Source organism: Pseudophryne corroboree, chromosome 1 (assembly GCF_028390025.1).
Source record: "Pseudophryne corroboree isolate aPseCor3 chromosome 1, aPseCor3.hap2, whole genome shotgun sequence".
NCBI classification, from domain to species: Eukaryota; Metazoa; Chordata; class Amphibia; order Anura; family Myobatrachidae; genus Pseudophryne; species Pseudophryne corroboree.
Window position 1 is genome coordinate 19,063,042 of NC_086444.1, and position 23,339 is coordinate 19,086,380.

Sequence of the window (23,339 nt, forward strand, 5' to 3'; positions counted from 1 at the left end):
CTGTGTACCTACCTCTGTGTCGTCACTCGTCATCTATTAAGTATACTATCCATCTACATTCTATACCTGTGGTGCATTTTAGACAGTTTTGCAGTTTGCTGACAGTGTCCACCAGTATACTATATATAGCAGTACGGTAGGCCACTGCTGTGTACCTACCTCTGTGTCGTCACTCGTCATCCATTAAGTATACTATCCATCTGCATTCTATACCTGTGGTGCATTTTAGACAGTTTTGCAGTTTGCTGACAGTGTCCACCAGTATACTATATATAGCAGTACGGTAGGCCACTGCTGTGTACCTACCTCTGTGTCGTCACTCGTCATCCATTAAGTATACTTTCTCTGACGTCCTAGTGGATGCTGGGAACTCCGTAAGGACCATGGGGAATAGACGGGCTCCGCAGGAGACTGGGCACTCTAAAAGAAAGATTAGGTACTATCTGGTGTGCACTGGCTCCTCCTACTATGACCCTCCTCCAGACCTCAGTTAGATTTCTGTGCCCGGCCGAGCTGGATGCACACTAGGGGCTCTCCTGAGCTCCTAGAAAGAAATTTTATTTTAGGTTTTTTATTTTACAGTGAGACCTGCTGGCAACAGGCTCACTGCATCGAGGGACTAAGGGGAGAAGAAGCGAACCTACCTGCTTGCAGCTAGCTTGGGCTTCTTAGGCTACTGGACACCATTAGCTCCAGAGGGATCGACCGCATGGAACTGGCCTTGGTGTTCGTTCCCGGAGCCGCGCCGCCGTCCCCCTTACAGAGCCAGAAGCAAGAAGAGGTCCGGAAAATCGGCGGCAGAAGACTTCGGTCTTCACCAAGGTAGCGCACAGCACTGCAGCTGTGCGCCATTGCTCCTCATGCACACTTCACACTCCGGTCACTGAGGGTGCAGGGCGCTGGGGGGGGGGGGGGGGGCGCCCTGAGGGCAATATATGACACCTTGGCTGGCAAATCTACATCATATATAGTCCTAGAGGCTATATAGATGTAAAATTACCCCTGCCAGTATTCCAGAAAAAGCGGGAGAAAGTCAGTTGAAAAAGGGGCGGGGCTTCTCCCTCAGCACACTGGCGCCATTTTCTCTTCACAGTGCAGCTGGAAGACAGCTCCCCAGGCTCTCCCCTGTAGTTTTCAGGCTCAAAGGGTTAAAAAGAGAGGGGGGGCACAAAATTTAGGCGCAATATTGTATATACAAGCAGCTATTGGGAAAAATTCACTCAATATAGTGTTAATCCCAAAATTATATAGCGCTCTGGTGTGTGCTGGCATACTCTCTCTCTGTCTCCCCAAAGGGCTGTGTGGGGTCCTGTCCTCAGTCAGAGCATTCCCTGTGTGTGTGTGCGGTGTGTCGGTACGGCTGTGTTGACACGTTTGATGAGGAGGCTTATGTGATGGCAGAGCAGATGCCGATAAATGTGATGTCGCCCCCTGTGGGGCCGACACCAGAGTGGATGGATAGGTGGAAGGTATAAACCGACAGTGTCAACTCCTTACATAAAAGGCTGGATGACGTAACAGCTATGGGACAGCCGGCTTCTCAGCCCGCGCCTGCCCAGGCGTCTCAAAGGCCATCAGGGGCTCAAAAACGCCCGCTCTCCCTCAGATGGCAGACACAGATGTCGACACGGAGTCTGACTCCAGTGTCGACGAGGTTGAGACATATACACAATCCACTAGGAACATCCGTTACATGATCCCGGCAATAAAAAATGTGTTACACATTTCTGACATTAACCCAAGTACCACAAAAAAAGGGTTTATGTTTGGGGAGAAAAAGCAGGCAGTGTTTTGTTCCCCCATCAAATGAGTGAATGAAGTGTGAAAAAGCGTGGGTTCCCCCGATAAGAAACTGGTAATTTCTAAAAAGTTACTGATGGCGTACCCTTTCCCGCCAGAGGATAAGTTACGCTGGGAGACATCCCCTAGGGTGGATAAGGCGCTCACACGTTTGTCAAAAAAGGTGGCACTGCCGTCTTAGGATACGGCCACTTTGAAGGTACCTGCTGATAAAAAGCAGGAGGCTATCCTGAAGTCTGTATTTACACACTCAGGTACTAGACTGAGACCTGCAGATAGTGCTGCTGCAGCGTGGTCTGTAACCCTGTCAAACAGGGATACTATTTTGCGAACATAAGACATCGTCTTATATATGAGGGATGCACAGAGGGATATTTTGCCGGCTGGCATCCAGAATTAATGCAATGTCCATTCTGTCAGGAGGGTATTAGAGACCCGACACTGGACAGGTGATGCTGACTTTAAAAGGCACATAGAGCCTTATAAGGGTGAGGAATTGTTTGGGGATGGTCTCTGGGACCTCGTATCCACAGCAACAGCTGGGAAGAAATTTTTTTACCTCAGGTTTCCTCACAGCCTAAGAAAGCACTGTATTATCAGGTACAGTCCTTTCGGCTTCAGAAAAGCAAGCGGGTCAAAGGCGCTTCCTTTCTGCACAGAGACGAGGGAAGAGGGAAAAAGCTGCACCAGTAAGCCAGTTCCCAGAATCAAAATTCTTCCCCCGCTTCCTCTGAGTCCACCGCATGACGCGGGGGCTCCACAGGCGTAGCCAGGTACGGTGGGGGGCGGCCTCAAAAATTTCAGCGATCAGTGGGCTCGCTCACAGGTGGATCCCTGGATCCTTCAAGTAGTATCTCAGGGGTACAAGCTGGAATTCGAGGCGTCTCTCCCCCGCCGTTTCCTCAAATCTGCCTTGCCGACAACTCCCTCAGGCAGGGAGGCTGTGCTAGAGGCAATTCACAAGCTGTATTCCCAGCAGGTGATAGTCAAGGTGCCCCTACTTCAACAAGGATGGGGTTACTATTCCACACTGTTTGTGGTACCGAAACCGAACGGTTCGGTGAGACCCATTTTAAATTTGAAATCCTTGAACACATACATAAAAAAATTCAAGATCAAGATGGAATCGCTCAGGGCGGTTATTGCAAGCCTGGAGGAGGGGGATTACATGATATCCCTGGACATCAAGGATGCTTACCTACATGTCCCCATTTACCATCCTCACCAGGAGTACCTCAGATTTGTGGTACAGGATTGCCATTACCAATTCCAAACACTGCCGTTTGGACTGTCCACGGCACCGAGGGTCTTTACCAAGGTAATGGCAGAAATGATGATACTCCTTCGAAAAAAGGGAGTTTTAATTATCCCGTACTTGGACGATCTCCTTATAAAGGCGAGGTCCAAGGAGCAGTTGTTGGTCGGAGTAGCACTATCTCGGGAAGTGCTACAACAGCACGGATGGATTCTATACATTCCAAAGTCACAGCTGGTTCCTACCACACGCCTACTGTTCCTGGGGATGGTTCTGGACACAGAACAGAAAAAAGTGTTTCTCCCGCAGGAGAAAGCCAAGGAGCTGTCATCTCTAGTCAGAGACCTCCTGAAACCAAAACAGGTATCGGTGCATCACTGCACACGAGTCCTGGGAAAAATGGTAGCTTCTTACGAAGCAAAATTCCATTCGGCAGGTTCTATGCAAGAACCTTTCAGTGGGACCTCTTGGACAAGTGGTCGGGATCGCATCTTCAGATGCATCGGCTGATAACCCTATCTCCAAGGACCAGGGTATCTCTACTGTGGTAGCTGCAGAGTGCTCATCTTCAAGAGGGCCGCAGATTCGGCATACAGGACTGGGTCCTGGTAACCACGGATGCCAGCCTTCGAGGCTGGGGGGCAGTCACACAGGGAAGAAATTTCCAAGGACTTTGGTCAAGTCAGGAGTCGTCCCTACACATAAATATTCTGGAACTGAGGGCCATTTACAATGCCTTAAGTCTGGCAAGGCCTCTGCTTCAAAACCAGCCGGTACTGATCCAATCAGACAACATCACGGCAGTCGCCCATGTAAACCGACAGGGCGGCACAAGAAGCAAGATGGCGATGGCAGAAGCCACAAGGATTCTCCGATGGGCGGAAAATCACGTCTTAGCACTGTCAGCAGTGTTCATTCCGGGAGTGGACAACTGGGAAGCAGACTTCCTCAGCAGACACGACCTACACCCGGGAGAGTGGGGACTTCATCCAGAAGTCTTCCAACTGTTGGTAAACCGTTGGGAAAGGCCACAGGTGGACATGATGGCGTCCCGCCTAAACAAAAAACTAGATATTGCGCCAGGTCAAGGGACCCTCAGGCAATAGCTGTGGACGCTCTAGTGACACCGTGGGTGTACCAGTCGGTTTATGTATTCCCTCCTCTGCCTCTCATACCAAAGGTACTGAGAATAATAAGAAAACGAGGAGTAAGAACGATACTCGTGGTTCCGGATGGGCCAAGAAGAGCTTGGTACCCAGAACTTCAAGAAATGATATCAGAGGACCCATGGCCTCTACCGCTCAGACAGGATCTGCTACAGCACGGGCCCTGTCTGTTCCAACACTTACCGTGGCTGCGTTTGACGGCATGGCGGTTGAATTCCGGATCCTAAAGGAAAAGGGCATTCCGGAAGAAGTCATTCCTACGCTGATAAAAGCCAGGAAAGAAGTAACCGCAAACCATTATCACCGTATTTGGCGAAAATATGTTGCGTGGTGTGAGGCCAGGAAGGCCCCAACAGAGGAATTTCAGCTGGGTCGTTTTCTGCACTTCCTAATGTCAGGGGTGACTATGGGCCTAAAATTGGGTTCCATTAAGGTCCAGATTTCGGCTCTGTCGATTTTCTTCCAGAAAGAACTGGCTTCACTGCCTGGAGTTCAGACATTTGTAAAGGGAGTGCTACATATTCAGCCCCCTTTTGTGCCTCCTGTGGCACCTTGGGATCTCAACGTGGTGTTGAGTTTCTTAAAATCACATTGGTTTGAGCCACTTAAAACTGTGGATTTGAAATATCTCACGTGGAAAGTGGTCATGTTATTGGCCTTGGCTTCGGCCAGGCGTGTGTCAGAATTGGCGGCTTTGTCATGTAAAAGCCCTTATCTGATTTTCCATATGGATAGGGCAGAATTAAGGACTCGTCCCCAGTTTCTCCCTAAGGTGGTATCAGCTTTTCACTTGAACCAACCTATTGTAGTGCCTGCGGCTACTAGGGACTTGGAAGATTCCAAGTTACTGGACGTAGTCAGGGCCTTAAATATTTATATTTCCAGGACGGCTGGAGTCAGGAAAACTGACTCGCTTTTTATCCTGTAGGCACCCAACAAAATAGGTGCTCCTGCTTCTAAGCAGACTATTGCTCGCTGAATTTGTAGCACAATTCAGCTGGAGCATTCTGCGGCTGGATTGCCGCATCCTAAATCAGTAAAAGCCCATTCCACGAGGAAAGTGGGCTCATCTTGGGCGGCTGCCCGAGGGGTCTCGGCTTTACAATTTTGCCGAGCTGCAACTTGGTCAGGGGCAAACACGTTTGCTAAATTCTACAAAATTGATACCCTGGCTGAGGAGGACCTTGAGTTCTCTCATTCGGTGCTGCAGAGTCATCCGCACTCTCCCGCCCGTTTGGGAGCTTTGGTATAATCCCCATGGTCCTTACGGAGTTCCCAGCATCCACTAGGACCTCAGAGAAAATAAGATTTTACTCACCGGTAAATCTATTTCTCGTAGTCCGTAGTGGATGCTGGGCGCCCGTAGCAGTACGGTAGGCCACTGCTGTGTACCTACCTCTGTGTCGTCACTCGTCATCCATTAAGTATACTATCCATCTACATTCTATACCTGTGGTGCATTTTAGACAGTTTTGCAGTTTGCTGACAGTGTCCACCAGTATACTATATATAGCAGTACGGTAGGCCATTGCTGTGTACCTACCTCTGTGTCGTCACTCGTCATCCATTAAGTATACTATCCATCTGCATTCTATACTTGTGGTGCATTTTAGACAGTTTTGCAGTTTGCTGACAGTGTCCACCAGTATACTATATATAGCAGTACGGTAGGCCACTGCTGTGTACCTACCTCTGTGTCATCACTCGTCATCCATTAAGTATACTATCCATCTGCATTCTATACCTGTGGTGCATTTTTGACAGTTTTGCAGTTTGCTGACAGTGTCCACCAGTATACTATATATAGCAGTACGGTAGGCCACTGCTGTGTACCTACCTCTGTGTCGTCACTCGTCATCCATTAAGTATACTATCCATCTACATTCTATACATGTGGTGCATTTTAGACAGTTTTGCAGTTTTCTGACAGTGTCCACCAGTATACTATATATAGCAGTACGGTAGGCCACTGCTGTGTACCTACCTCTGTGTCGTCACTCGTCATCCATTAAGTATACTATCCATCTGCATTCTATACTTGTGGTGCATTTTAGACAGTTTTGCAGTTTGCTGACAGTGTCCACCAGTATACTATATATAGCAGTACGGTAGGCCACTGCTGTGTACCTACCTCTGTGTCGTCACTCGTCATCCATTAAGTATACTATCCATCTGCATTCTATACCTGTGGTGCATTTTAGACAGTTTTGCAGTTTGCTGACAGTGTCCACCAGTATACTATATATAGCAGTACGGTAGGCCACTGCTGTGTACCTACCTCTGTGTCGTCACTCGTCATCCATTAAGTATACTATCCATCTACATTCTATACCTGTGGTGCATTTTAGACAGTTTTGCAGTTTGCTGACAGTGTCCACCAGTATACTATATATAGCAGTACGGTAGGCCACTGCTGTGTACCTACCTCTGTGTCGTCACTCGTCATCCATTAAGTATACTATCCATCTACATTCTATATATATATTCTATATAATTCCACACATTAAAAAATGGAGAACAAAAATGTGGAGGGTAAAATAGGGAAAGATCAAGATCCACTTCCACCTCGTGCTGAAGCTGCTGCCACTAGTCATGGCCGAGACGATGAAATGCCATCAACGTCGTCTGCCAAGGCCGATGCCCAATGTCATAAAAGAGAGCATGTAAAATCCAAAACACAAAAGTTCAGTAAAATGACCCAAAAATCAAAATTAAAAGCGTCTGAGGAGAAGCGTAAACTTGCCAATATGCCATTTACGACACAGAGTGGTAAGGAACGGCTGAGGCCCTGGCCTATGTTCATGGCTAGTGGTTCAGCTTCAAATGAGGATGGAAGCACTCATCCTCTCGCTAGAAAAAAGAAAAGACTTAAGCTGGCAAAAGCACAGCAAAGAACTGTGCGTTCTTCAAAATCACAAATCCCCAAGCAGAGTCCAATTGTGTCGGTTGCGATGCCTGACCTTCCCAACACTGGACGGGAAGAGCTTGCGCCTTCCACCATTTGCACGCCCCCTGCAAGTGCTGGAAGGAGCACCCGCAGTCCAGTTCCTGATAGTCAAATTGAAGATGTCACTGTTGAAGTACACCAGGATGAGGATATGGGTGTTGCTGGCGCTGGGGAGGAAATTGACAAGGAGGATTCTGATGGTGAGGTGGTTTGTTTAAGTCAGGCACCCGGGGAGACACCTGTTGTCCGTGGGAGGAATATGGCCCTTGACATGCCTGGTCAAAATACAAAAAAAATCAGCTCTTCGGTGTGGAATTATTTCAACACAAATGCGGACAACAGGTGTCAAGCCGTGTGTTGCCTTTGTCAAGCTGTAATAAGTAGGGGTAAGGACGTTAACCACCTCGGAACATCCTCCCTTATACGTCACCTGCAGCGCATTCATCATAAGTCAGTGACAAGTTCAAAAACTTTGGGTGACAGCGGAAGCAGTCCACTGACCACTAAATCCCTTCCTCTTGTAACCAAGCTCCTGCAAACCACACCACCAACTCCCTCAGTGTCAATTTCCTCCTTACCCAGGAAAGCCAATAGTCCTGCAGGCCATGTCACTGTCAAGTCTGACAAGTCCTCTCCTGCCTGGAATTCCGCCGATGCATCCTTGAGTGTAACGCCTACTGCTGCTGGCGCTGCTGTTGTTGCTGCTGGGAGTCGATCGTCATCCCAGAGGGGAAGTCGGAAGACCACTTGTACTACTTCCAGTAAGCAATTGACAGTCCAACCGTCCTTTGCGAGGAAGATGAAATATCACAGCAGTCATCCTGCTGCAAAGCGGATAACTGAGGCCTTGGCAGCCTGGGCGGTGAGAAATGTGGTTCCGGTATCCATCGTTAATTCAGAGCCAACTAAAGACTTGATTGAGGTACTGTGTCCCCGGTACCAAATACCATCTAGGTTCCATTTCTCTAGGCAGGCGATACCGAAAATGTACACAGACCTCAGAAAAAGACTCACCAGTGTCCTAAAAAATGCAGTTGTACCCAATGTCCACTTAACCACGGACATGTGGACAAGTGGAGCAGGGCAGACTCAGGACTATATGACTGTGACAGCCCACTGGGTAGATGTATTGCCTCCCGCAGCAAGAACAGCAGTGGCGGCACCAGTAGCAGCATCTCGCAAACGCCAACTCGTTCCTAGGCAGGCTACGCTTTGTATCACCGCTTTCCAGAATAGGCACACAGCTGAAAACCTCTTACGGCAACTGAGGAAGATCATCGCAGAATGGCTTACCCCAACTGGACTCTCCTGGGGATTTGTGACATCGGACAACGCCAGCAATATTGTGCGTGCATTACATCTGGGCAAATTCCATCACGTCCCATGTTTTTGCACATACCTTGAATTTGGTGGTGCAGAATTATTTAAAAAACGACAGGGGCGTGCAAGAGATGCTGTCGGTGGACCAAAGAATTGCGTGCCACTTTCGGCATTCAGGCACCGCGTGCCAAAGACTTGAGCACCACCAAACATTCCTGAACCTGCCCTGCGATCATCTGAAGCAAGAGGTGGTAACGAGGTGGAGTTCAACCCTCTATATGCTTCAGAGGATGGAGGAGCAGCAAAAGGCCATTCAAGCCTATACATCTGGCCACTATATAGGCAAAGGAGGTGGAATGCACCTGACTCAAGCGCAGTGGAGAATGATTTCAACGTTGTGCAAGGTTCTGCAACCCTTTGAACTTGCCACACGTGAAGTCAGTTCAGACACTGCCAGCCTGAGTCAGGTCATTCCCCTCATCAGGCTTTTGCAGAAGAAGCTGGAGACATTGAAGGAGGAGCTAAAACAGAGCGATTCCGCTAGGCATGTGGGACTTGTGGATGGAGCCCTTAATTCGCTTAACCAGGATTCACGGGTGGTCAATCTGTTGAAATCAGAGCACTACATTTTGGCCACCGTGCTCGATCCTAGATTTAAAACCTATGTTGTATCTCTCTTTCCGGCAGACACAAGTCTGCAGAGGTTTAAAGACCTGCTGGTGAGAAAATTGTCAAGTCAAGCGGAACGTGACCCGTCACCATCTCCTCCTTCACATTCTCCCGCAACTCGGGGTGCGAGGAAAAGGCTAAGAATTCCGAGCCCACCCGCTGGCGGTGATGTAGGGCAGTCTGGAGCGAGTGCTGACATCTGGTCCGGACTAAAGGACCTGGCAACGATTACTGACATGTCGTCTACTGTCACTGCATATGATTCTCTCACCATTGAAAGAATGGTGGAGGATTATATGAGTGACCGCATCCAAGTAGGCACGTCAGACAGTCCGTACGTATACTGGCAGGAAAAAGAGGCAATTTGGAGGCCCTTGCAGAAACTGGCTTTATTCTACCTAAGTTGCCCTCCCTCCAGTGTGTACTCCGAAAGAGTGTTTAGTGCAGCCGCTCACCTTGTCAGCAATCGGCGTACGAGGTTACTTCCAGAAAATGTGGAGAAGATGATGTTCATTAAAATGAATTATAATCAATTCCTCCGTGGAGACATTCACCAGCAGCAATTGCCTCCAGAAAGTACACGGGGACCTGAGATGGTGGATTCCAGTGGGGACGAATTAATAATCTGTGAGGAGGGGGATGTACACAGTGAAAGGGGTGAGGAATCGGAGGATGATGATGAGGTGGACATCTTGCCTCTGTAGAGCCAGTTTGTGCAAGGAGAGATTGATTGCTTCTTTTTTGGTGGGGGCACAACCCAACCAGTCATTTCAGTCACAGTCGTGTGGCAGACCCTGTCACTGAAATGATGGGTTCGTTAAAGTGTGCATGTCCTGTTTATACAACATAAGGGTGGGTGGGAGGGCCCAAGGACAATTCCATCTTGCACCTCTTTTTTCTTTCATTTTTTTTTGCATCATGTGCTGTTTGGGGACAATTTTTTGGAAGGGCCATCCTGTCTTGATTGACACTGCAGTGCCACTCCTAGATGGGCCAGGTGTTTGTGTCGGCCACTTGTGTCGCTTAGCTTAGTCACACAGCCACCTTGGTGCGCCTCTTTTTTTCTTTGCATCATGTGCTGTTTGGGGACAATTTTTTGGAAGGGCCATCCTGTCTTGATTGACACTGCAGTGCCACTCCTAGATGGGCCTGGTGTTTGTGTCGGCCACTTGTGTCGCTTAGCTTAGTCACACAGCCACCTTGGTGCGCCTCTTTTTTTCTTTGCATCATGTGCTGTTTGGGGAGAATTTTTTTGAAGGGCCATCCTGCCTGACACTGCAGTGCCACTCCTAGATGGGCCAGGTGTTTGTGTCGGCCACTTGTGTCGCTTAGCTTAGTCACACAGCCACCTAGGTGCGCCTCTTTTTTTCTTTGCATCATGTGCTGTTTGGGGAGTATTTTTTTGAAGGGCCATCCTGCCTGACACTGCAGTGCCACTCCTAGATGGGCCAGGTGTTTGTGTCGGCCACTTGTGTCGCTTAGCTTAGTCACACAGCCACCTTGGTGCGCCTCTTTTTTTCTTTGCATCATGTGCTGTTTGGGGACTATTTTTTTGAAGGGCCATCCTGCCTGACACTGCAGTGCCACTCCTAGATGGGCCAGGTGTTTGTGTCGGCCACTTGTGTCGCTTAGCTTAGTCACACAGCCACCTTGGTGCGCCTCTTTTTTTCTTTGCATCATGTGCTGTTTGGGGACTATTTTTTTGAAGGGCCATCCTGTCTGACACTGCAGTGCCACTCCTAGATGGGCCAGGTGTTTGTGTCGGCCACTTGTGTCGCTTAGCTTAGCCATCCAGCGACCTTGGTGCAAATTTTAGGACTAAAAATAATATTGTGAGGTGTGAGGTGTTCAGAATAGACTGGAAATGAGTGGAAATTATGGTTATTGAGGTTAATAATACTATGGGATCAAAATGACCCCCAAATTCTATGATTTAAGCTGTTTTTTAGGGTTTTTTGAAAAAAACACCCGAATCCAAAACACACCCGAATCCGACAAAAATTTTTCGGTGAGGTTTTGCCAAAACGCATCCGAATCCAAAACACGGCCGCGGAACCGAACCCAAAACCAAAACACAAAACGCGCACATCACTAATTTGCATACATGGGATTTACATGTTTTGTATGTTGTATGTTACAGAGATATTGCATGTTAGCTTAGTACTGAGTGCATTATCCTACATCGCTCCTCAGTAGCCCCCCACCCACCCAGCTTGCCCTGTAACTCACCCACATCTGGGGTTGTCGCTGGATATGTGATATTCCCTCTGTGTCAGCCTGTCTATGAATTACGGCATGATATCGCCCTGCAAGGTCAGTCTTGGCTTCTGAACAGCCTGACTAAAGGGAAATAAAAAATAAAAATAAAATATAACTAATAGACGACGGCCAAATATCTGCATCATGGATTCACTACAAAGAGCCATAACTCAGGGAAACATGGGGTAATGTGGGTGTTTGCAGCTGCATTGCTCTGAGACACTCGCCGGGGAATAGTCTACACTAATGACTTGCAGGCGGCGAGCACTATGACAGGACTCACACAGAAAGTTCTAAGTCAGATTAATAGTTTAGTGTAAATCTCAGAGAGACGTTTCACCTCCTAATAGATGCCGTCATTTCACTTCTCTTCTGAAAATACATGGACCTGATAGTTTTGTTGGTGCCCTACTCTGAACGTTAGGAATGCAATCACCCCATTTTGTGTCATCTCTTCCAGGGGTGGACTATTCCACCCAGGGTATTCCTACGCAGTGCGCCCAAGATGGCTGCCGCACCTGGTACCCTGTGAGGGTGGAATACACAACCCTTGGAAGTTATTACTCAGAATGCCTACACCAATCCTGTATTATGATTACTCTATGCGTTCTAGGTTTTCATTTTTATGTCTGTGTGGCCTGTGTATTGCTGTATTAATCTTCTGTATTATGTGCATTGTTTTGATGTCTGTAAAGCGCTTGAGTCCTGTTTGAAGAAAGAGCGCTATATAAATAAAATTATTATTATTATTAATAACTCTGTTCATGAACCCATTAGAATTTTTGGATCACATAACATTATAAATGAGTTCAAGATGGCGCCACGGATGGCTGCCTCGGTGCTGCTCTGCCAAGCAGCCTTCGTTTTTACATGTATAATATGTCTAATATGTCGATTCTATCGTACATTTGCAATGTGCAGTATGAACTCATACATGATGTAATGTGTGTTATGTATGCTACGTTCTTCCCCCTTCTTATGCTATGTATTCCCCCTTCATGTTGCTGCTTGGCAATGCATTGTACCACAAACAATTCCTAGTGTACGTGAGCACACCTGGCCAATAAAGCTGATTCTGATTCTTATTTACGTTATTTATATACCTGAGAATTAGTTCAGCGCGAGTTTATGGACTTTGGATGTTGGCATTACCTCAGTAGCTGTTATTGGGGGTCATTCTGAGTTGTTCGCTCGTTGCCGATTTTTGCAACGGAGCATTTAAGGCAAAAATGCGCATGGTACGCAGTGCGCATGCGGTTAGTATTTTAGCACAAAACTTAGTAGATTTACTCACGTCCGAACAAAGATTTTTCATCATTGAAGTGATCGGAGTGTGATTGACAGGAAGTGGGTGTTTCTGGGCGGAAACTGGCCGTTTTCTGGGAGTGTGCGGAAAAACGCAGGCGTGTCAGGGAAAAACGCGGGAGTGTCTGGAGAAACGGGGGAGTGGCTGGCCCAACGCAGGGCGTGTTTGTGACGTCAAACCAGCAACGAAACTGACTGAACTGATCGCAGTGTAGGAGTAGGTCTGGAGCTACTCAGAAACTGCTAAGAAATTTCTATTCGCAATTCTGCTAATCTTGCGTTCGCAATTCTGCTAAGCTAAGATACACTCCCAGAGGGCGGCGGCCTAGTGTGTGCAATGCTGCTAAAAGCAGCTAGCGAGCGAACAACTCGGAATGACCCCCATTGTCAGGTAGGTTGATAGGACCTACCTCAGCCTCCTAAGCTGCTCGGGCTGGTATTGCTGTCTCAGTGAGCGGATGTCACACAGACAATGCCTGGCTCATTTCCTCAGTGCTGGGCCTCATGGTGTAACATAGGAGCCTACTCATTAATAATTTCAAAAGTGCTGCAAAAATTAGGCATCTAATTCACCGCCCAATGCAGGGCACATCGAAGCAACAGAGTGCAGGGGACCTGTGTCCCCTGCAGGACACCGCAGCAGACAGTACTGGGGCAATGTGCCTCTCCCCAGTGCTTGTGGACCGGCGGGACGTAGCGGCGGACAGCGCACTTGATCCCAGCGCTGGTGAGGCTGCAGCAGTGGAGACATTTGAATATTAGTGCCCTCCGTGAGCCAATCGCGACTCACGGATCGGCGGACAATCACATGCGGGCGACATCAGACGCCGCCGGGACCAAGAAGAAGGAGGAGGCTGCAAAGAAGAGCGGTGAAGACCCCAGCGGAAAGAAGAAGCATCGCAGCGGGAGAAGAAGTCTGCGGCCGTGGGAAGAAGAGCTCCGGTGGCCGCTGAAGAGGCCAGAAGATGCCGGCCTCCAGAAGGAAGATGTCCAGCGGCGGCTGGACGTGGAACGGTGGTGGCGGTGCCGCTGGCCAGGATGGGTCAGCGGCAGAAGGGGTCGACAGAGGACCTCTGGATCAGGTGAGGCCTCAGTGAGGCTCATCCCTACCCCTCTCCTTCCTAGACCTGAGGGGTTCAGACAGTAGGCCTGTGCACAGTTAGGAGGATTAGCCACATATGATTTGGTGGTTTGGGCATTAGGCCCAAGCCACTACATTGCGTAGTAGGTGGCCATTAGGCCCGTGGGCACATGGTGGCCACTAAGCCCAGAGTTGATAAGAACACCCCAATAAGATTGATCTGGGTGTTAGGCCCAGATCACTCGGTTCCGTTATGAATGGTCGACCATGTTATGGTCGACAGTCATTAGGTCGACCACTATTGGTCGACATTGACATGGTCGACATGGACACATGGTCGACACATGAAAATGGTCGACACATGAAAGGTCGACACATGGAAAGGTCGACATGAGTTTTTAAACTTTTTTGGTGTCTTTTTTTGCGTAAAGTGACTGGGAACCCCAATTAGTGCACCGCGTCCCCTCGTATGGCTCGATTCGCTCGCCATGCTTCGGGCATGGTGCCTTTGCTCCGCTACCGCTTCGCTCGGCACAGATTACCGTTCCAATCCTAGTCCACGTGGATCGTAAAGTATGGAAAAGTTCCCCAAAAGAAAAAAAAGTTAAAAAACTCATGTCGACCTTTTCATGTGTCGACCTTTCACGTGTCGACCATTTTCATGTGTCTACCATGTGTCCATGTTGACCATGTCAATGTCGACCAATAGTGGTCGACCTAATGACTGTCGACTATAACATGGTCGACCATGTGAACGGATACCGATCACTCCAACCGGCCCCACATTAGGTGGGCACTAGGCCCGTGGGTACTATTCAGGCCCTAGGCCTCTGTCTAGCTGGGAGGGTGGTTATTTAGGTGTGCCCTCAGTAGGCAAGCCCATCGGCCTGAGCCACATACTGTAAGTAGGTGTTCTGTGTATTAGGCACAGATCACCACAGTGACCCACAAGTAGGCAGGCCCATCGGCCTGAGCCGCATATAAAAAGTGACGCTGGGTGCTAGGCCTGGGTCACTGTAAGTACTGTAATTTAAAATGCGTTTTTCTCCTGTGTGGAGGAGCGGTCCAGCTCCATATACTTAGTTATAGCAGCCAGGAATAGAGAAGGGCTGGCCAGCTCCGGATAGGTAGGGGTCTACGAAACAGCTGGAGGCAGGTAATCAAAGTGACAGCGCCATTGTATATTCTTGCACCGTACTGTTATTGTGATGTGTGTTGTTTCCGTGCAGGGTAAAGTTTGTTTACAGCTTGTGCATAGTTTGTGTTGCACCACATACACCTGCATACCTGTTTCAGATGTATTAAATGAAGACAAACACTGCATGCTAGTTCCAAGTAGTCATGTTGAACAAGGCAGCCTGGACAGGAAGTCACACCCCCATCACAAGCAGCTACATCTATATAACTCACATGGCAACACTAGGTTAGATTAACATTACACAAACATCTTCCTTTTTTTTTTTTTTTTTTTTTTAATGCTGCAGATATAACATAACTAACAATGCTAACAATGTCCTCCATTACTTTGTTTATTTTGAAACTATAAATCAAGTCTGTCAGGTGGCCGTGAATGACGGCCACTACGAGTAAAAACAGGAAGTTGAGTCGGAGATGAAGTTCGTTGGGCAGGAGTCTGTATAACTCTAGCGGGTGATAATGATGGACTGCCATCTGGAATGTCTGCATGTTCCATGTTCTCATTTTCTCCAAATTCAGGTATAACAATCTGTGGCCTTTCAAATTCCTGATTCACCATTGGCGCAACCGGCTCCATAATCAAGCCAGGAACGGAATGCCCAACATTCTCATGTAGTATTGTCCCTTCAGCTACTCGCAAATCCACACGATTGCGTCTGTACAAATTACCTTCCACATCCACAAGATATGAGCGTGGTGCAACCTTGCGCACACAGGTACCAAGTCTCCAACGGCCTGTGCGATCTCCAGGAAGGGGCTTCATGCGAATTGGCTCACCAATAGCAAGTTCAGGCAACTCCTTAGAAGATTTATCATACCCCAGCTTAGAAATCTGCTTCCTCTGCTGTAGCAATTTAGGCACACCTTGGACTACACACGGATAGAGCAAAGTGCTGGCAACTGGTAAAGATGTCTTAAGTCTCCTTGACATCAGACGCTGTGCAGGACTAGTCCCAATGCCCTCGGTGGGTGTATGATCAGTATGAAGCAGATGGGCATATTGCACCTGTGACTGAACCAACGGACTGGATTAGCAATATGGTCATTGTGGCAAAGCCTGACAAGTTAAGAATCTGTATTGATCCTAAATTTTTAAATCAAGCAGCTACATCTATATAACTCACATGGCAACACTAGGTTAGATTAACATTACACAAACAATACCCTCCAACATTTTACACATAAAAATCGGCACAAATTCAAAAAGGGGACGTGGCCACGCCCCTTTTACTATACTTTCAATAGAAGTCTGGAGAGCCAAAAATCGGTACAGACCATAAAAAAGGTCCTGTACCTGCCAAAAAGGTCCAGCTGGAGGGTATGCGTCTGAGCTAGTTTGAGGGCTCTGTTCATGCAGCTATTGTAGCGGACGCACACTAGGTTAGTTCTTGGCCCTACACGGCTGTTGTTTCTTTTTGCCTCCTTACAGGGACCTGTAAGTGGAGAAGATCCGAGTACAAGATTGGCAACGGTGAGCATCCTCTGTGTCTGTCCCTGTGTTCATCTGTCCCCTGAGAGCCGGTTCAGTGGACCTTGCTCGGCCATGCAAGGTCCAACTACACCCCAGTGCATGAGTGCTGTCTGGGTGAGAGTTGGGTGGCTGAGGCTTTATGCCGATGATAATTTTCTCCTAACCGGTGAAGGTCGCCGCCACTGGAAAAGAGTTGATACTCCTTCATCGATTTCCTTTCCTTCCTAGCTCGTCTGCCATCTGTTTCTGGAAGGGGATAGCTGTGTCCAGGTTCCAGTGAAGATTCCAGGTCCATTGAGGTTTCCGTGACCTGAAGGTGAAAGCGCGGCGCGAGGTAAGCAGTGAGACTACACCTGCACGGCAGCAGCACCCGCACCCCTCTCACAGCAGCAGGCGGCAAACTACCGGAGCAATTCAGTATTGCCCTAGTGCCAGGACAGGTGCCCTGAAAAGCAGCACATGCATGCACACAGTGAGGTCCGGAGGAGTCGGAGGAATCAGGTTGGAACCCTCCTCACATTCTGATCTCCTTCCAGTCGGAAGCAGCGGGAGTCATGAGATGGCACCATGGCGCATGATGAATTTATATCGCCATACTAGCGTATGGGAACGGAGTGCCACATCGGTACGGTGCCATGTGAAAGAGCTATCACTGATATCTTCTGCATTGCCGGGTCAACCCGCTATGTGGCTCAGTGTAAAAGGGTCCCCAAAAAATAACCTGGGTCCAACTCGGGTAGCAAGCAGGCCGCCTGTATCTTTAGCAGGTACAGAAAGCCCGAAGTAAAGATACAGAAACATGCTAATGACACCTGCTGCTGCTTCTGATTGGCTGCTGGCAATTTGTGGTCATCTGATCAGATTACTTATTCATCTTTTCCATTTGGATTATTCCATGTGGATTATAACGTGAAGGGCCCACCAGGGGAATGCAATCACAGAGGACCACTAAGTAGTGTGGTCAGTTGCTGGACGGTTGTGGCCAACTATTATAAGAGCACCATAGTATAAACTCCCCCAAAATTACCTTTCAAATAAGGCCAGTGGTCAAATGAACAGAGAACTGTATCTGTATACACCAGTGATTTTTAAACTCTTTTAACTCATGGCACAATGAACAACATTGTAAAACTGCCAAGGAGCAGCATCAGTCCCTCATGGAAAAAAAAACACAAACATTATCCCACACAGGAAAAACACATACACGCATTGTCCACCATGGGAGAAACACACACACACACACACACACACACACACACACACACACACACACACACACACACACACACACACACACACACACTGTTCCCCACCGGATAAAAACACACACATTGACTCATTCCAGAAAACTAACGCATTGGCTCCGTCAGGATAAATAATATACACTGTAGTCCCCCACAGGAAAAATAACACATACATTGGTCCCCCACAGGAAAAATAACACACACATCGGCCCCCCACAGGAAAAATAACACACACATTGGTCCCCCACAGGAAAAAAACACACACACACACACACACACACACACACACACACACACACACACACACATACATTGTACAGTGGTCAATAGTCATTGTGTGTGGTATATATTTAATTACATTTAACATGTCATTTACACTTTATGTATAAATTTAGATGTAATACTGTTAAGACACCGTTTAGAACAATTAGCAGCACAGTTCTCAGTACACACTACAGCTGAGACGTCAGGAAGCAAAGGAGTAATCAGCCTATTACTGGGGGCAGGCAGCCATTGGAAGAGATAGACAGTAACGAGCGAGAGGAGATGCAGGTATAGATAGTCGCTGGGTAGGAGAGAGCTGTAATTGTAGTGTGGGAGAAGAGCGCTGTGAGAACAGGAGGACAAAGGGCCCTGCTCCAAGGAGCTCACAATCTAGGGAGTGGGGGGAGACAGACAGGTGACATGAGGCGCGCCCAAGCAGAAGGCGACCAAATGGTAGGAAGTAAGCAAGGCAGAGATGGCCCAATGCATACGACACAGGGGTTGGGAGAGAGACTAGGTTATGCGGAAGGGTACACTTTTATGAACAGGTGGGTTTAACTTTTCAGTGCCTATTTGAAGCTTTGCAAGGTCGGGTAGAGTTTAACAGGGTGAGGGAGCTCCTTTTTGTGAAGGGGGCAGCACGGGTAACATCTTGTATTCGCGCATGGTATGGGTTATTTAGTTATACTGTATCTCTATAATAAGAAGTGCTGAGACTTGTCGTGCCACACAGAAGAAAAGGGAAATGAAGGTGCACACTCTAAGCTCTAAGCACACTGGTAATCAGAACAATTATAATACACTCTGCAATTTAGCATGGAGTAAAATTGAGGTTCTTAGCATCATTTTTGGCCAAAAATATGGGCCCACCTACCACGGCCAGATTACCTCATCAGGTAAGTCCCTAACATTCCTAAGGTTCAAGTCTAGAACACAGCACAACCCAACCACCCCAAGGTATCATATTAGTAAGAAGTGGCAGCATGGCCGCAACTAGGGGGGGGGGTGCTAGGGTGTCGCATGTCCCGGGTGCCGGATTTGAGGGGCGCTGAGATGCACACCCTCCGACATGGCCGCCATCAGGATGCTCATCTCTGGCGGAACTAGAGGCGGTGCACCCAGTGGCGGATCCAGACAGGGGCAGAAAGGGCGATCGCCCCCCCCCCCCCCCCACACACACACACACACATGCCCCTGCACATTTTAGAAGCTGGCGCTGAGATGGATGGCCGGATCCCTACAGGACTTCTGCCCGGCGCACACCGTGGTCGCGTCAATCATCTGCGGCAGCCGCAGACAGCACTGACAGCCCACCGCCGTCACTGAGAGTCTGAGAGCAATTTGCAGGGGCACGGTCTTCTCTGCACCCAGCTCCCATCCCCAGGCCTCCTCCTCAGTGTCATCATGCCTCTGCGCGATGACATACACTGTCATGCGCAGTAGGCATTTGAGGACGCCAAGACCTGAGGGACTCCATCAGGGGCAGGTGCCATTTTCAAAGCAGCGGAGCAGTTCCGGACCCCGGAGAGCTGTGATTGCCTTACTGATTGTGTGAGTGTTTTGGGAAGGGGAGCTGAGGGGGGACGAGTTGGTGTAGGTGTTTAGGTGACAACGAACGAACATCATATGCCACTAATACACACCACTTGCTATAAGTGCTGCAAGCTCAGCCATGCTCTTCTGCAGCTTATGGGGAGGGCAACAAAAGGGATTTACCTGTGAGACACCAAGCACAAGATTAAGAGCTATCACACAGGTTTGGCTCTTGGCCCTCATTCCGAGTTGATCGCTAGCTGCTTTCGGTCGCAGCGCAGCGATCAGGCTAAAATTCTGCATTTCTGCGGATGCGTATGGGCCGCATTGCGCACACGCGAAGTACTTTCACACAAAATTGCAGTTTTACACAAGGTCTAGTGGCGCTTTTCAGTCGCACTGCTGATCGGTAAGAGATTGACAGGAAAGGGGCGTTTCTGGGAGGTAACTGAGCGTTTTCCGGGAGTGTGCTAAAAAACGCAGGCGTGTCAGGTGAAACGGGGGAGTGGCTGGGGAAATGGGGGAGTGGCTGGCCAAACGCAGGGTGTGTTTGTGACGTCAAAGCAGGAACCAAACTGTCTGCAGTGATCGCAAGGTAGGAGTCAGTGGCGGTTCTTGCCACGGGCAAGCAGGACTTTTGCCCGGGGCGCCGCCTTCCGGAGGGCGCTGGCGCCATCCGGAGGGCGCCGCACCGTGGCAAGATCCGCCACTGCTGCCCGCTGTGTCCCCCGTCCGCCTCCGCTGCCCGCTGCCGTCCCCGTCCTCGGCGCCTCCTGTGTAGGGAACTAGACGCTATGCGTCTAGTTTCCCTTCGTGGAGAGTAACTGCTGAGCGGTGCGCGATGACGTCATCGCGCACCGCACAGCAAAGGTCCTCTCCAAGAAGGGAACTAGACGCATAGCGTCTAGTTTCTCTTCGTGGAGAGGACCTTTTGCTGTGCGGTGCGCGATGACGTCATCGCGCACCGCTCAGCATTCAAGCGGCGCTTTCAATGTACAGGGGGCGTGACTCACCACGCCCCCTGTATTAGGCCACGCCCCTTTCCTGCCCGGGGCGCTCTGCGCCCTTGAACCGGCACTGGTAGGAGTAGGTCTGGAGCTACTCAGAAACTGCATGAAAAGATTTTCGAGCAGTTCTGCGAACCTTTCGGTCGCACTTCTGCTAAGCTAAGATACACTCCCTAAAAGCAGCTAGCGAGCGATCAACTCGGAATGAGGGCCCGTGTGTAAACTGAAGCTAATTACGTCCCAGCTGGTCAGGGTTCTATATGAAATGCTGGACTGCTTGTTGCCTATAATTGTGGCTAGCGTGGCAGGGTGGCGTTCTTGTGGGTACATTTACTAAAGTTTCTAAAACAGAGAAGTGGTGATGTTGCCCATAGCAACCTATCATTTTCTAAAAGGCAATAGAGAAATGATAGACATTATGTGATTGGTTGCTGTGGGCAACATCACCAATTCTCTGTTTTAGAAGCTTTAGTAAATGTCCCTCTTGGTGTGCGTTTAGCTAGAGTTTTCAGTTACTAAAACAACTCAAGTTAATGTTTAATTATTTATTTATTACCAGTTATTGATATAGCGCACACATATTCCGCAGCGCTGTACAGAGAATATTTGCCCATTTACATTAGTCCCTGCCCCAGTGGAGCTTACACTCTATATTCCCTACCACATGTACACACACACATTCACGATAGGGTTAATTTTGTTGGGATCCAATTGACCTATCAGTATATTTTTGGATTGTGGGAGGAAACCGGAGTACCCGGAGGAAATCCACGCAAGTACGGGGAGAATATACAAACTCCACACAGTTAGGGCCATGCTGGGAATCAGACCCATTAATGAGCAATAGTATCTACGCTGCTGTGTACATGGAAAACCCATCATCAGCAAAGGGTATTAGCAGGAGAAAGCACATACTCCACAATATTGCAGTAATATGATTAAATGGAATCCGGTCTGAAGATCGACACTGTCTAGGTCGACAATGTTGAGGTCGACCGCTATATATCGACAGTCACTAGGTCGACAGGGTCTGAAGGTCGACAGGGTTTCTAGGTCGTCATGTGCTAGGTCGACAGGTCAAAAGGTCGACATGAGTTTTTCACATTTTTTTCTTTTTGTGAACTTTTTCATACTTAACGATCGACGTGGACTACGATTGGAACGGTAATCTGTGCCGAGTGAAGCGGTAGCGGAGCGAAGGCACCATGCCCGAAGCATGGCGAGCGAAGCGAGCCATGCGAGGGGACGCGATGCACTAATTGTGCTTCCTGGTCACTGTACGGAGAAAACGACACCAAAAAAACATGAAAAACTCATGTCGACCTAGCACATGTCGACCTAGAAACCCTGTCGACCTTCAGACCCTGTCAACCTAGTGACTGTTGACCTATAATGGTCGACCCAAACATTTCGACCTAGACACTGTCGATTTGATGATCCACACCCGATTAAACTTAAAAGGTTTTGTGCTAAATGCTCCTTTTTTTTTTTTTTTTAATTAGTCCATAATTATATACTAATGCAGTTTTAGGTCAGCTGCAAGAACTCTGCTGCTGTTGAACTACAAGTTTCAGCATGCCACGCCTTACTGTAACAGCAGCTGGAGAGCGTCAGGTTGCAGCTGTAGACAGTAGCGGTTCTGGAATGTTTGTTGCACGCATTGTGTTTTTCCGCTTGTTGAGGATTAAGCGCAGAGCAGGAGAGGTTAGGGGCTGCAGTGGAGGGACCAGAGCGGACAGGGGTTCTTATAATGTGAATGTGTGTACATGCCATAGGGAATACAGATTGTTAGCTTCACTGGGGCAGGGACTGATGTGACTCATGGCCAAATACTTCCTGTTAAAGTGCTGTGGAATATGTGTGTGCGATACAAATAACCAGTAGCGGATCTTGCCACGGTCAACCAGGACTTTTGACCGGGGCGCCGCCTTCTGGAGGGCGCCTGCGCCATCCGGAGGGCGCCGCACCATGGCAAGATGCGCTGCTGCTGTGCCCCCCACTGCCCGCTCTGTCCCGCTGCCCGCTGTGAAGGGAACTAGACGTGTAGCGTCTAGTTTCCCTTCGTGGAGAGGACCTTTACTGTGCGGTGCGCGATGACGTCTTGTCAAAAAGCCTCCAGTTCCTGTAAATTCTTGGGCTCTCTTACTGGAGGAAAATTTGCACTCATCAGCCCGGAAGCTGCGCATGGGACGTACTTGGACGTTCCAACATGACAATGGTCCAAAACACAAGACCAAGTCGACCTGTCATTGGCTACAGCAGAATAAAGTGAAGGCTCTGGAGTGGCCAACTCAGTCTCCTGACCTCAATATCATTGAGCCACTCTGGGGAGATCTCAAACGTGCAGTTCATGCAAGACAGCCCAAGAATTTACAGGAACTGGAGGCTTTTTGACAAGAAGAAAGACCGTGTAGGGCATAAATGTGACCGAGCAGCATAAACTCACCGTCTGGGCTTGCGGCGCGCCTCTCAGTGCATCACCTTGGCTTGGAAGGGGTTAATGTTTTGTGGTGGGAGGAACGTAGGGAAAACGTTCTGGATCTTGATTGGCTGGCTCATGGAGGGGCTGGTCTGTCATAAATATAGGCTGCTGACCTAGGACTTCCTGCCTCTTTCCAGTTTTTCTCGTGGAACTGCTAAGTACTGTACTTCAGATTTATTAATACCTACTTCACTTTCAATAATCATTTACATTTCCTAGCTCTTTCTTTCTTGTTCTTCCTAATATTATTCCTTCTATCCTCTCCCCGCTGCTTCCTTCTCTCCACTCCCTACTGTCCCTATTCCTGCTGCCTTTCCTATTCTTTACAGTGCCCCCCCT